Raw genomic sequence first — 13,536 nt, 5'->3', positions numbered from 1 at the left:
AATTTTGTATGGAATATTTCTAATTCTTCATGGAAATTTTATTTTGCTGCCAATATGAACATAATCCGCTATACTCAACCGTGTATGTACCCGGTTTGAAAATCGATTTATTCTTCTAAAGCCTTCAATCCGCCTACAAACTTTCACTAACTTACAGGCCTACAATCATGGGCCATATGCAATTGGAAATGTCCTAAAAATCCATCTTATTTGACCACTGCAAGTCTGCTGTTGAATCATCTAACTTGGGAAATTAGATTACAAATGAAATACTTCTTTTGACGAAGGATTACATCCTTCGGGAAGATAGGGGGGTCATTCTGCATATTCGAATTTGAGACCAACAAGAGAAGTGGCCAGGAAAAATGGGACAATAACTCAACCGTCTTCCAACCGATTTTCGAGATTTTGGTGATTTTGGTATCAATCGATTGACGAACTCTTCAAGATTTTGGCAAACTATTGAAAATAAAGGCATTGGCGTAACTACCTCCGATGCCTAGGGGGGGCTATAGCCCCTTTATATTTTTTCTCGAAATTGACCCTCTTTTCAAAAATTCTCGAACATTTTAACACCTCATCAAATTATCAGCGGTAATGTGACAAATGCAGTCCAACCGCCTAAGGCAATTGCGGAACAATCACACATTCATATTATTCTCTTTTCTCAAGCACGTGCACGTGTGAGCACAACTCACAGTCTATGTTTAATTGCGCTCGACTAGCGTCAGGCAGTGGATATATTTGCATACTTCATAAATATTCTATCTATCTCAAATAAAAAAAAATAGTGCTACTTTCCATGGATTCCGCCGAGAATCTTCCAAGAATTCTGATGAGAATCCTTTAGTGATCCTGACTGGAATGTTCCAGGGACTCCGATGGGAATCTCTAGATATTTCGCCAGGGATCCTTCAAGAATACCGATGGGAGCCTCCAGGGATCATGAAGGGAATCCACCAGGAATTTCGACGGGAATATTTCAGGAATTTGAAGGGGAATATTCCAGGGATTTCGTCGAAAACCCTCCAGGAATTTCAATATGACGGTTCCAGGTATTTCATGAGCAATGTTCCAGGGATGAAGACGCATATCGTTGAAGGATTCCGAAGTAATCCGTCGAAGGACTACGAAGCAAATCGTCGAGCGACTCCGAATTAATCCTTCATTTATTTCGAAAAGAATCCTCCAGCGATCCCGAAGGGAATCCCCCAAGGATGTTGAAGAAAATCTTTGAGGGATTTCGATGCAAATCATCAAAGGATTTCGAAGCAAATCGTCGAATGGTTTCAAAAAAAAAATCGTTAAGGGACTCTGAACAAAATCTATGAGAAATTCTTAAGCAATCCGTCGATGTATTCCGAAACGAAACGTCGAATGATTCTGAAGCAATTCTTCGCGGGATTTCGAAGCTAATCGTCAGCCGGATTCCTTATCGTCTAGAGATCCCAGCGCAGATCATTTGCAAAACGTCGAGAGACTCCGAATTAAATCTTCAAAGGATTACGAAGCAAATCGCCGAACGATTCTGATTTGTCAAGCAATTCCTAAATCAATCTTAAAACGAATCTGGAGATATTCCGGAGCAAATCAACGAGAGATTCTAAAGCAAATCCTCCATGGATTTTAAAGGGTATTTTTCACAGATTCCCAAGGGTATTGCTTAACAATACTGGAAAGAATCCAGTAGGAATTCTTCTGGATTACGATTGGAATACTTCGATGAATCCGAAAAGAATTCTTTAGAGATTGAAGTGAGAATTCTTCTCGGATGCTGATGGGAATCTTTCTCAGAATTCAGAAACAAGCTAATTTTTCTTCCACTCATTTCATTAAGTATGATAGAGTGAATATGAGAGATAACTCTTTTGTCTTCACACTTTTTCGGTAATTCATTATGGTATATGTTGAAAACTGATATCACTGCTAACTAACTTATCAAATCCTAGGGGGGGCTAATTTTTTTCTAGGGAGGGCTAAGCCCCCCCTAGCCCCCCTTATTTACGCCAATGAATAAAGGAGAAAAACTACTGAAAAATTGAATTTCACCAGAAGTGTAAAAATTGGTACACCAACTAATCCTGTACGTTCATGGCAAGCACAGACATCATAATCGAGCAATTCACGAGTATGGTTCTAATCCTCAGTTCAATCAAGACTGCATGTAGAGCAGACACTAATACTATCGACAGACATATGATTTCCGCACAATGATTTCCGTATCACGCTGTAGGCGTACAGTGACAAGATGACACACTAGAGTGATTAAAATTTTGACTTTTTTGCCCCCCGATGCTTAAACGATTGCATTTGCCTTTTTATTAACCCTCCTAAATTTTTAGCTCATCTGGATGTAAATTGAGTGAGCACGCGCGGTTTGAAGTTTGTATGAAAATTGCTAAGAAAACAGTAACTTTCATGGAAAACCATTCCCCAACGCTACCCTTTAAGCTCTAAAAACATATGAGTACATCGACAACATAAGAAATTTTACAAGGAAACAGGTCGTCTTTGTTGCAAGAAAAGTTATTAAGGAAATACTGAATCGTGGGAAATTCAATTTAACACGTAAAAGAATAACATCAATATCAATAATGAGCATTTTTTTCATAACTTTGCCTCCAAACGAGAAATCGCTTCGCAACAACAACTGCCTTTCAGCTTGAGAAGTATAAGTCAAAATTTGAATCACTCTAATGACACACATCTTTTCTGTGTGGCATTGGTTTCTTTCACCGTTGTATCTTTTTGACAGCTTGTTTTGAAACTGTTTCTACCCTTTTTCCAAAACTATATTTTTCATCAAAATGTATAGAAATCATTAACTGTTACTATAGTTTTTTATGAGTATTACACAATATTTATCCATATTTTTTGAATAAATTGTGAATTCGCGTCAGCAGTTCATTCATCGATATGAAAACGTCATAGTTTTCCAATTCTTCGTATAGGTATTTTAGCAGAAATATGCGATATTCCGCAGGGCAATTATTTCTGCAGACGTTAATCACTCTATTCTATGGTTTGGGGTGATTTCATTGCAAACGGCACTGATTGTTTAATTCATTTGAACATTTTGAAGGATGAAGCCAGCACCGTTCAATTAGGTCATAGATCCTGTAAAAGGTTTATTCGGACACGGAACTCCGGGTTTTTCAAACACTTCAATACTTCGCACTGACTACCATTTATTTCTGAACTCCACTTTTACCTCAACGAGATCCTCCCCTCCTCTCCTCTCTCCCTCACAAACACTACAGATCCAATTTTGAATTTGTCCAAAACAACGGTACAAAACATTCTTCCCTATTCTTCCCATCTAAAAAAGTAGATGCTGACTAATGGCAAATCAAAGAGCCCGCATCCTTCCCAATCTTTAGACCTCATTCCAATTAAAACCCATGGGATCCTTGCACAAAATGTTCGAAATCACACGATACAGAACTCAAACCATTGAATAACATGCAAAAGTGACGGTTTTCCCGGAAACAACCCAAGAACTGGCAAATTAATTGACATTTCGGCGTATTTGACATTTCAAAACAACAAATTATGTTCTGTTTCGTACAATACAACGGTCGCAGGGCAGAAATCATCGTGCTATCGTGATACCAGCGTGATTCTGGGTGACAGACATATGATTTTATGCTAGACAGTGATATTGGTATCATATATCCCTCTAAGAAATCTGAGTCCGACATGAGCTTGACATCAAAGGGAGGATCAGTGAGACAGAGTCCGATCTGAGTCTCATCAGAGCAAGAGGATCCGCCTTACATCTCGCGATTCTGCACCGTTTGCGTCGAGCCCGTCTGACTTCGAACATGCGAAATGGCTTTGACGTTTCAGCCTGATATGGGTCCGATGTCTTCCTATGGATCGTCAAGCCATGTCGAGCTCTTGATTTGGGGGTCTTCTTCTTTTTTTCTTTTTCTTTCATCATTTTGAACTTGCTGGCGTTTAATCACCTTTCTCTTTCAAGCACGTAGGAAAGATATAAACTGTTTTCATTGTTTCTCGATGAAAACAAATTATATCCTTCTTACGCGCTAGAAAGAGAAAGGTGATTAGACGTCAGCAAACTCAATTTTATTATTGACGTTTGTTTATATTTTTTGTTATAGAATTGAAAACATTTTATTTAGTTCCTGAAATTATTTCACGGCCATATAGCCAATTGGCTGGTAATTGTTAATCGCTGCGTCTTCATCACATTATCTCCCAGGATCAGCTTCAAGCTCCGGCAGTGATGAGAGGCAACTGCAGTTGAGGGTGGCTACCTAAGGATGAGTTCCGGAAGAACGCTGCCAGCACAAACAGCCGAAGATGTGGAATTCCAACAACACCTAATTGAAATTTTCCAGCATTCCGCCGGGAATTGCTTTCAATTTCGGAAATTTTCTCAGAATCGCCTGCCAAATATTGTTTTTGTGATTCCGAACGGAATGTATGGAATTTCGATGCGAATCCTTTTGGGGTTCCGAAGGATTTTTTTTTGGATTCTAGAGAGAATTCTTATGAGGTAGTGAAATAGATCCTTTGACATTCATAACAGAATCCTTTTGGGGAACCAAGGGAGATCTTTCTTGAATTTGGAATAGAATACTTCTTGAGATTCCGAAGGGAATCCTTTTATAGGAAATTCTTTTAGGATCATGCAGAGAATCCTGTCCAGATTTCGATGCAAATCCATCGGGTATTGCGAAGGGAAACCTTCTCGGATTCCAGAGAGCATCTACTTGAGATTCCAGAAGGAAATCGTTTATGGTTCGGAAGAAAATCCTTATGGGGATCCATAAGAAATCCGTTTGGGATTCTGAAGAGAATTTATTTTATTTCAGATTTTGAAATTCTGAATTCTAGAAGAATTCAATTTGGAATTCCTTCGAGGACTCCTCCGGGAATTGCTTCAGGGATTCCTCCGGGAATCCTTTCGTTTATTTGTTCGGGAGTTCCTTCGGCAGCTCTTCCGGGAATTCCTTCAGGAGTTCCCCCGGGAATTCTATCGAAAATTACTTCAGGGGTTCTTCCGAAAATTCATTTGGGTATTCCCAAGAATTTCCAAGTTTTTCCAAGAATTTTCATCGAAAGCTCCTCCGGGAATTCCTTCAGGAATTTCAGAAGGAATCACTGAGGGAATTCTTGAAGGAGTTCCCGAAAGAAATCGCGGAGGATTTCCCGGACAAATTTACGAAGGAATTACGACATTTTATCCGGGAATTCCTCTGGAAATTCATTCGAGAAATAACTACAATAATTCTTTCTGGAGTTTCTCCAGGAATTCCTTCGGAAATTTCTCCGGGAGTTCCTTCGAGAATTCATCTGGGAATTTTCTATAGAGTTCCTGGAGGAAATCCCGAACGAATCTCCGTAAGAACCCCCGGAGCAACTGCCGACGGAATCCTCCGGGAATTCCTTCGGGAAGTATTACTCCGGGAATTTCTTCGGGAAGGATTCCTCCGGGAATTCCCTCGGGAAGGATTCCTCCGGGAATTCCCTCGGGAAGGATTCCTCCGAGAATTTCTTCGGGAAGGATTCCTCCGGGAATTTCTTCGGGAAATATTCATCCGGGAATTCCTTTGGGAAGGATTCCTCCGGGAATTCCTTTGGAAAGGAATCCTCCGGGAAGGATTCCTCCGGGAATTCTTTCGGGAAGGATTTCTTCGGGAAGGATTCCTCCGGGAATTCCTTCGGGAAGGATTCCTCCGGGAATTCCTTCGGGAAGGATTCCGCCGGGAATTCCTTCGGGAAGGATTCCTCCGGGAATTCCTTTGGGAAAGATTCCTCCGGGAATTCCTTTGGGAAGGATTCCTCCGGGAATTCCTTCGGGAAGGATTCCTCCGGGAATTCTTTCGGAAAGGATTCCCCCGGGAATTCCTTCGGGAAGGATTCCTCCGGGAATTCCTTCGGGAAGGATTCCTCCGGGAATTCCTTCGGGAAGGATTCCTCCGCGAAATCTTTCGGGAAGGACTCCTCCGAGAATTCCGAGAAATCTTTCGGGAAGGACTCCCCCGAGAATTCGGGAAGGATTCTTCCGGGAATTCATTCAGGAAGAAATCCTCCGCGAAATCTTTCGGGAAGGATTCTTCCGAGAATTCCTTCGGGAAAGATTCCTCCGGGAATTTCTTCGGGAAGGATTCCTCCGCGAATTCCTTTGGAAAGGATTCCTCCGGGAATTCCTTTGGGAAGGATTTCTCCGGGAATTCCTTTGGAAAGGATTCCTCCGGGAATTCCTTTGGGAAGGATTTCTCCGGGAATTCCTTTGGGAAGGATTTCTCCGGGAATTCCTTCGGGAAGGGTTCCTCCGGGAATTCCTTTGGGAAGGGTTCCTCCGGGAATTCGTTCGGGAAGGATTTCTCCGGGAATTCCTTCGGGAAGGATTCCTTCGGGAATTCTTTCGGGAAGGATTCCTCCGGGAATTCCTTCGGGAAGGATTCCTTCGGGAAGGATTCCTCCGGGAACTCCTTCGAAGGATTCTCCGGGAATTCCTTCGGGAAGGATTCCTCCGGGAACTCCTTCGAAGGATTCCTCCGGGAATTCCTTCGGGAAGGATTTCTCCGAAATTCCTTCGGGAAGGATTTCTCCGGGAATTCCTTCGGGAAGGATTTCTCCGGGAATTCCTTCGGGAAGGATTTCTCCGGGAATTCCTTCGGGAAAGATTCCTCCGGGAATTCCTTCGGGAAGGATTCCTCCGGGAAAACCTTCGGGAAGGATTCCTCCGGGAATTCTTTCGGGAAGGAATGCTCCGCGAATTCTTTCGGGAAGGATTCTTCCGGGAATTCCTTCGGGAAGGATTCCTCCCGGAATTTCTTCAGAAAGGATTCCTCCGGGAATTTCTTCGGGAAGGATTCCTCCGGGAATTCCTTTGGGAAGGATTTCGCCGGGAATTCCTTCGGGGAGGGTTCCTCCGGGAATTCCTTTGGGAAGAATTCCTTCGGGAAGGATTTCTCCGGGAATTCCTTCGGGAAGGATTTCTCCGGGAATTCCTTCGGGAAGGATTTCTCCGGGAATTCCTTCGGGAAGGATTTCTCCGGGAATTTCTTCGGGAAGGATTCCTCCGGGAATTCCTTTGGGAAGGATTTCGCCGGGAATTCCTTCGGGGAGGGTTCCTCCGGGAATTCCTTTGGGAAGGATTCCTCCGGGAAGGATTCCTTCGGAAACTCCTCGGGGAATTGATTCAAAAATTCCTCCGGGAACTGCTTCGGGGATCCGTCCGGGAATTCTTCAAGTGATTCTTCTTGCAATTCCTTCGGGGATTTCTCCGGGAATTCTTTAGTTTACTAGTCCGGGAATTCATTGCCGAATGAATTCCCGAATGAGTTCCCGGAAGAACTACAGAAGGAATTCCCGGACAAATTAACGAAATAATTGCCTGAGAAATCCCCGAAGCATTTTTTGAAGGAATTCTTGAAGGAATTCCGGAAGGAGTTCTCGGAGGAACTCCTGAAGGAATTCCCGGAGTAATCTTAGAAAGATTCTCGTAGGAATATTAAAAAACTTTGGATTCCCCGAACGAATTGCTCCGGGTATTTCGTTAAGAATTTCTCCTGAATTTCTTACAGGAATCACTCCGTCTTTAGACTTCCTTCCGAAAATTCTTTAATGGAATTATCTATGAAAATCCTTCGATAATTCCTCTGGTAACTTATTCGGAAATTTCTTCAGGTACTTCTTTGGGCATTTCTCAGAGAAATCCTTATGGACTTCCTTCCGGAATTTCTCCGAGAATTCATTCAAAGATTTTTCCTTAAATTAAAATTAAATTGAAATTAAATTAAAATTAAATTAAAATTAAATTAAAATTAAATTAAAATTAAATTAAAATTAAATTAAAATTAAATTAAAATTAAATTAAAATTAAATTAAAATTAAATTAAAATTAAATTAAAATTAAATTAAAATTAAATTAAAATTAAATTAAAATTAAATTAAAATTAAATTAAAATTAAATTAAAATTAAATTAAAATTAAATTAAAATTAAATTAAAATTAAATTAAAATTAAATTAAAATTAAATTAAAATTAAATTAAAATTAAATTAGAATTAAATTAAAATTAAATTAAAATTAAATTAAAATTAAATTAAAATTAAATTAAAATTAAATTAAAATTAAATTAAAATTAAATTAAAATTAAATTAAAATTAAATTAAAATTAAATTAAAATTAAATTAAAATTAAATTAAAATTAAATTAAAATTAAATTAAAATTAAATTAAAATTAAATTAAAATTAAATTAAAATTAAATTAAAATTAAATTAAAATTAAATTAAAATTAAATTAAAATTAAATTAAAATTAAATTAAAATTAAATTAAAATTAAATTAAAATTAAATTAAAATTAAATTAAAATTAAATTAAAATTAAATTAAAATTAAATTAAAATTAAATTAAAATTAAATTAAAATTAAATTAAAATTAAATTAAAATTAAATTAAAATTAAATTAAAATTAAATTAAAATTAAATTAAAATTAAATTAAAATTAAATTAAAATTAAATTAAAATTAAATTAAAATTAAATTAAAATTAAATTAAAATTAAATTAAAATTAAATTAAAATTAAAATTAAAATTAAATTAAAATTAAATTAAAATTAAATTAAAATTAAATTAAAATTAAATTAAAATTAAATTAAAATTAAATTAAAATTAAATTAAAATTAAATTAAAATTAAATTAAAATTAAATTAAAATTAAATTAAAATTAAATTAAAATTAAATTAAAATTAAATTAAAATTAAATTAAAATTAAATTAAAATTAAATTAAAATTAAATTAAAATTAAATTAAAATTAAATTAAAATTAAATTAAAATTAAATTAAAATTAAATTAAAATTAAATTAAAATTAAATTAAAATTAAATTAAAATTAAATTAAAATTAAATTAAAATTAAAATAAAAATTAAATTAAAATTAAATTAAAATTAAATTAAAATAAAATTAAAATTAAATTAAAATTAAAATTAAAATTAAATTAAAATTAAATTAAAATTAAATTAAAATTAAATTAAAATTAAATTAAAATTAAATTAAAATTAAATTAAAATTAAATTAAAATTAAATTAAAATTAAATTAAAATTAAATTAAAATTAAATTAAAATTAAATTAAAATTAAATTAAAATTAAATTAAAATTAAATTAAAATTAAATTAAAATTAAATTAAAATTAAATTAAAATTAAATTAAAATTAAATTAAAATTAAATTAAAATTAAATTAAAATTAAATTAAAATTAAATTAAAATTAAATTAAAATTAAATTAAAATTAAATTAAAATTAAATTAAAATTAAATTAAAATTAAATTAAAATTAAATTAAAATTAAATTAAAATTAAATTAAAATTAAATTAAAATTAAATTAAAATTAAATTAAAATTAAATTAAATTAAAATTAAATTAAAATTAAATTAAAATTAAATTAAAATTAAATTAAAATTAAATTAAAATTAAATTAAAATTAAATTAAAATTAAATTAAAATTAAATTAAAATTAAATTAAAATTAAATTAAAATTAAATTAAAATTAAATTAAAATTAAATTAAAATTAAATTAAAATTAAATTAAAATTAAATTAAAATTAAATTAAAATTAAATTAAAATTAAATTAAAATTAAATTAAAATTAAATTAAAATTAAATTAAAATTAAATTAAAATTAAATTAAAATTAAATTAAAATTAAATTAAAATTAAATTAAAATTAAATTAAAATTAAATTAAAATTAAATTAAAATTAAATTAAAATTAAATTAAAATTAAATTAAAATTAAATTAAAATTAAATTAAAATTAAATTAAAATTAAATTAAAATTAAATTAAAATTAAATTAAAATTAAATTAAAATTAAATTAAAATTAAATTAAAATTAAATTAAAATTAAATTAAAATTAAATTAAAATTAAATTAAAATTAAATTAAAATTAAATTAAAATTAAATTAAAATTAAATTAAAATTAAATTAAAATTAAATTAAAATTAAATTAAAATTAAATTAAAATTAAATTAAAATTAAATTAAAATTAAATTAAAATTAAATTAAAATTAAATTAAAATTAAATTAAAATTGAATTAAAATTAAATTAAAATTAAATTAAAATTAAATTAAAATTAAATTAAAATTAAATTAAAATTAAATTGAAACCATTCCATACAGCAGAGCAATTAAATGATGTAGAGCAATCGAAGCAATCCAATAATTCATAGCAAACCGTTTCAAACACTCAACTCAATCAAGACAATTCATTAAAGCAATCCTTTCAACCGAAGCAATCCATTAACTTAAAATTGTCCAATCAAGCAAATATATCAATAACCAAAGCAACCCAATCAATCGAAGAAATCTAATCGTTCTAATCAACTCATTCAATCCAAACAATTCATTAAATAAAAACAATCAAGTAATGCAAAATAGCCAAATTAATCGAAGAAGTTGATTCAATCATAGCAATGCAATCGATTAATTAAAATTAATTAGAAATTTTTGAAAACCAAATTTGAATTGATTAAGATTTAATAAAAAATAAAATCTAATCAAATTAAATGTAGTTAAAAAAACAACTCACAAAACCAGAGCAATTTAATCTTATTAGAGAAATCAAAGCAATCTCATATATCAAATCAAATCTTTTCAACCAACTCAACTCAATCACTTAAGACAATTCATAAAAGCAATCCAATCAATCGAAGCAATCCATTCAATTAAAACAATACAATGAAGCAAATACAATCAAACCTCTATGAGTCGATATTGAAGGGACCATCGACTCAAGGAAATATCGAGAAGTGGAACAGAAACTCCTTGGAAAGCTCTTTGAAGGGACCATCACAGTAGCCCTGGAAATATTTTTTAATATGGAATAATTTGTTTCCATGAGTCGATATCGAGTCATAGAACATCGACTCATGGAGGTTTGACTGTAATCTAAAAATATAATGCAATCCAGTCAATCAAAGAAATCTCGATTAACTTTTCAAAAGGACCTAAGTAACCTTTTTTTCATGATTTAATTTGAATAGCGCAATCAACAGAAAAACATGAAAGCTTTTGATTGCAGTACTCAAATTAATTCATGAAAAAAATGTTACTTAGGACCTTTTGAAAAGTTAAGCGAGAAATGTAGTTGTCCAACCCATTCAACTCATTCAATCAATCAGAGTAATCCATTAAAGAAAACTGAAATGAAAATGATATGTAAATTTAATAGAAAGTTAATTGAAAATAAATTGAAATAATATTGGTTTAAATTTTGTTTCGGTCTTCCTAAGTCGTGGGGTAAGATGCGCGGCTATACAAAGCATGATCATGCTGAAGGTGGCTGAGTTCGATTCCCGGTTCGGCCTAGGAAACTTTCTCGTCTTCCCTGGGCATAAAAGTATCATCGTGCTAGCCTCACGATATACCTTAGAAACCTCGCAGTTAATAACTGTGGAAGTCTGAGTGAATACTAAGCTGCGAAGCGGCAGTATCCCAGTGGGGGATGTAATGCCAATAAGAAGATGATATAAAATTAAATCATAATTAAAAATTAATATCTAATCAAGCAAACAAACCAGAGCAATTTAATCATATAGAACAATCAAAGCAAACCCTTTCAACCAACTCAACTTAATCATTCAAGACCATTCATAAAAACAATCCAATCAATCGAAGCAATTGATTCAATTAAAACAGTCCAATCAAGCAAATAATCCAATAATTCAAACCAAAATCCAGTCAATCGAAGAAATCAATCGCTCAAACCCTAAGTTCAAACCAACAAACAACTCATTCAATCCAAGCTAGTCAATCAATCGGAGCAATCCATTAAATCAAAGCAATCCAGTCAAATAAAGTAGCTCAATAAATCAGAGCAGTCGATCCAATCGATTATGGCCGTCAATAAAAGATCCCTTTTTGAAAAGCTAAAGAGAGCAAAAGCAGCTAATTTCACGACTCGAATGGCGTGGGAACAGATTTTTCCTCCTCGGTGCACATCTAAAAGAAATAGAAATCTCATCATTTACTTTTTCTCAATAGGAATGCTTAACATCAACAGAATTACCCCGAAAACGTATTGACTGGTGCAAATGAATGCCGATCCCATTATCAATCCACTTTTCCAGCTCCTGAGAATCCAATACTACCAGCTTTGCGACCGACTTCAAGCTCGTTCAGTGAATTATCCTTCGCGGGAGAAAGTATCAATAACTTTCACACTGACGAATGTCCAGTCCAACCATCTTCTCAAAGTCACACAGCGTCAGGAGCTCGATTGTTTGCGGAGATCTCTTTATCACCTGATGCGAACGGAATCGGATAGATCATAGTGAAATCAATGATTAGAAATGTATATTTGACTAGCATAGGAGCATTTCAAGGTACATACCTAAATCAAGCCATCAGGGTTAGATGGCAGCGATAGTCGGTGTCCACGATGTTTTTTTTCCCAAACCTACTTCCTCTCCGGACCGAGTATTTTGAGAAAGTTTCCAGCATCACAAATATTTTCCGAGAATGTATTTATTGACGACGAAAAACCATTCGATTTCAAATCGCGGGAAAGCCATTCGATTTTGTTCAACAGAATTTTTTTCCGATTTTGCAGGTTTTGCGTTCCACGACCATCCACCAGTTTCAACGGTTTCAACTTGTCAAAGTTGTTCTCGAAACATAGTCTATGAGCTAGAGCGAGATGAAAGACTTCGAAATAGCTTTTTTCGAAATACGTTGTTTTGTTCCTTTTACTCCTTCTGCAGAATAAGTAAACGTCAAACTATTTTCGACAACAAAGAAGAAGTTTCATTTCGCTCGAGCTTGATCCATCGAGGGCGACGCTGAGAGGGATGTGTCACAAGTATAAGACTGCACATCAGCTGTAAGGGTCTGTTTAAATATTACGTAACGCAATAGGGGGTGGGGGGTTGTTTGATTTTTGTTACGCTTTGTTACGCAAAATATAGGGGGTGGGGTTCCTTCGAAATATTGTTACGCGTAACAAGTTATTTCCAAAGGGAAAAATATTTTTTTTAAATCAAAAAATATTCATTATCTTTGAAAATGCATGAAATATACAAATGATAATGATTTATTTCACCGTCCTTCAAATTCTACTAAAATTAAGATCTATTTAAAAAAAAATCGCATTTGTTACGCGTTACGCTTGGGGTGCGGGTGGTTCTGAAAAATTGTTACGGATTGTTACGAGGGGGTGGGGGGTTCTTAAAAACAACATTTTCGCGTTACGTAATATTTGAACAGGCCCTAACAAGATGACGCCGGTAGCAGTGGGATCCAGTGAAAGAGTTGATTGCAAAAATGACGTCGTTTGCAGCCCAGGAACATCAGTGACAGTGCTAAAAAATTATTTCACGTTGTGGCATCTTAGGGGAAAATCATCGAGTGGCCGTCGTGCAGCAGCAGCATTCAAGTGATTTTTTACGCAAGGTTCGGACTAACGATTGGTTGCTGTGAGTGATTAGAAAGGCTCATTTCGGATTAAAAATAGGTTCTTTTTAGGATCAGCATATTATGAGAAAAAGTGTTGATTGCAAAAAA

The 13,536-nt window shown here is 33.3% G+C and overlaps 1 long non-coding RNA gene across 1 annotated transcript; it reads right to left on the bottom strand.

Moving 5' to 3' along the window:
- Positions 1–11,743: 11,743 nt before the first annotated feature.
- On the bottom strand, positions 11,744–12,593 carry LOC134215755 (uncharacterized). Its single transcript, XR_009980294.1, has 3 exons — positions 12,368–12,593; positions 12,044–12,278; positions 11,744–11,976 (listed from the first exon to the last, which is right to left on the bottom strand). It is a non-coding gene; the product is annotated as an uncharacterized LOC134215755 (long non-coding RNA).
- Positions 12,594–13,536: the final 943 nt, after the last annotated feature.

Source organism: Armigeres subalbatus, chromosome 2, assembly GCF_024139115.2.
Source record: "Armigeres subalbatus isolate Guangzhou_Male chromosome 2, GZ_Asu_2, whole genome shotgun sequence".
Classification (NCBI taxonomy): Eukaryota; Metazoa; Arthropoda; class Insecta; order Diptera; family Culicidae; genus Armigeres; species Armigeres subalbatus.
The sequence above is the reverse complement of the archived record's forward strand: the minus strand, read 5'-3'. Positions and strand labels throughout refer to the sequence as shown.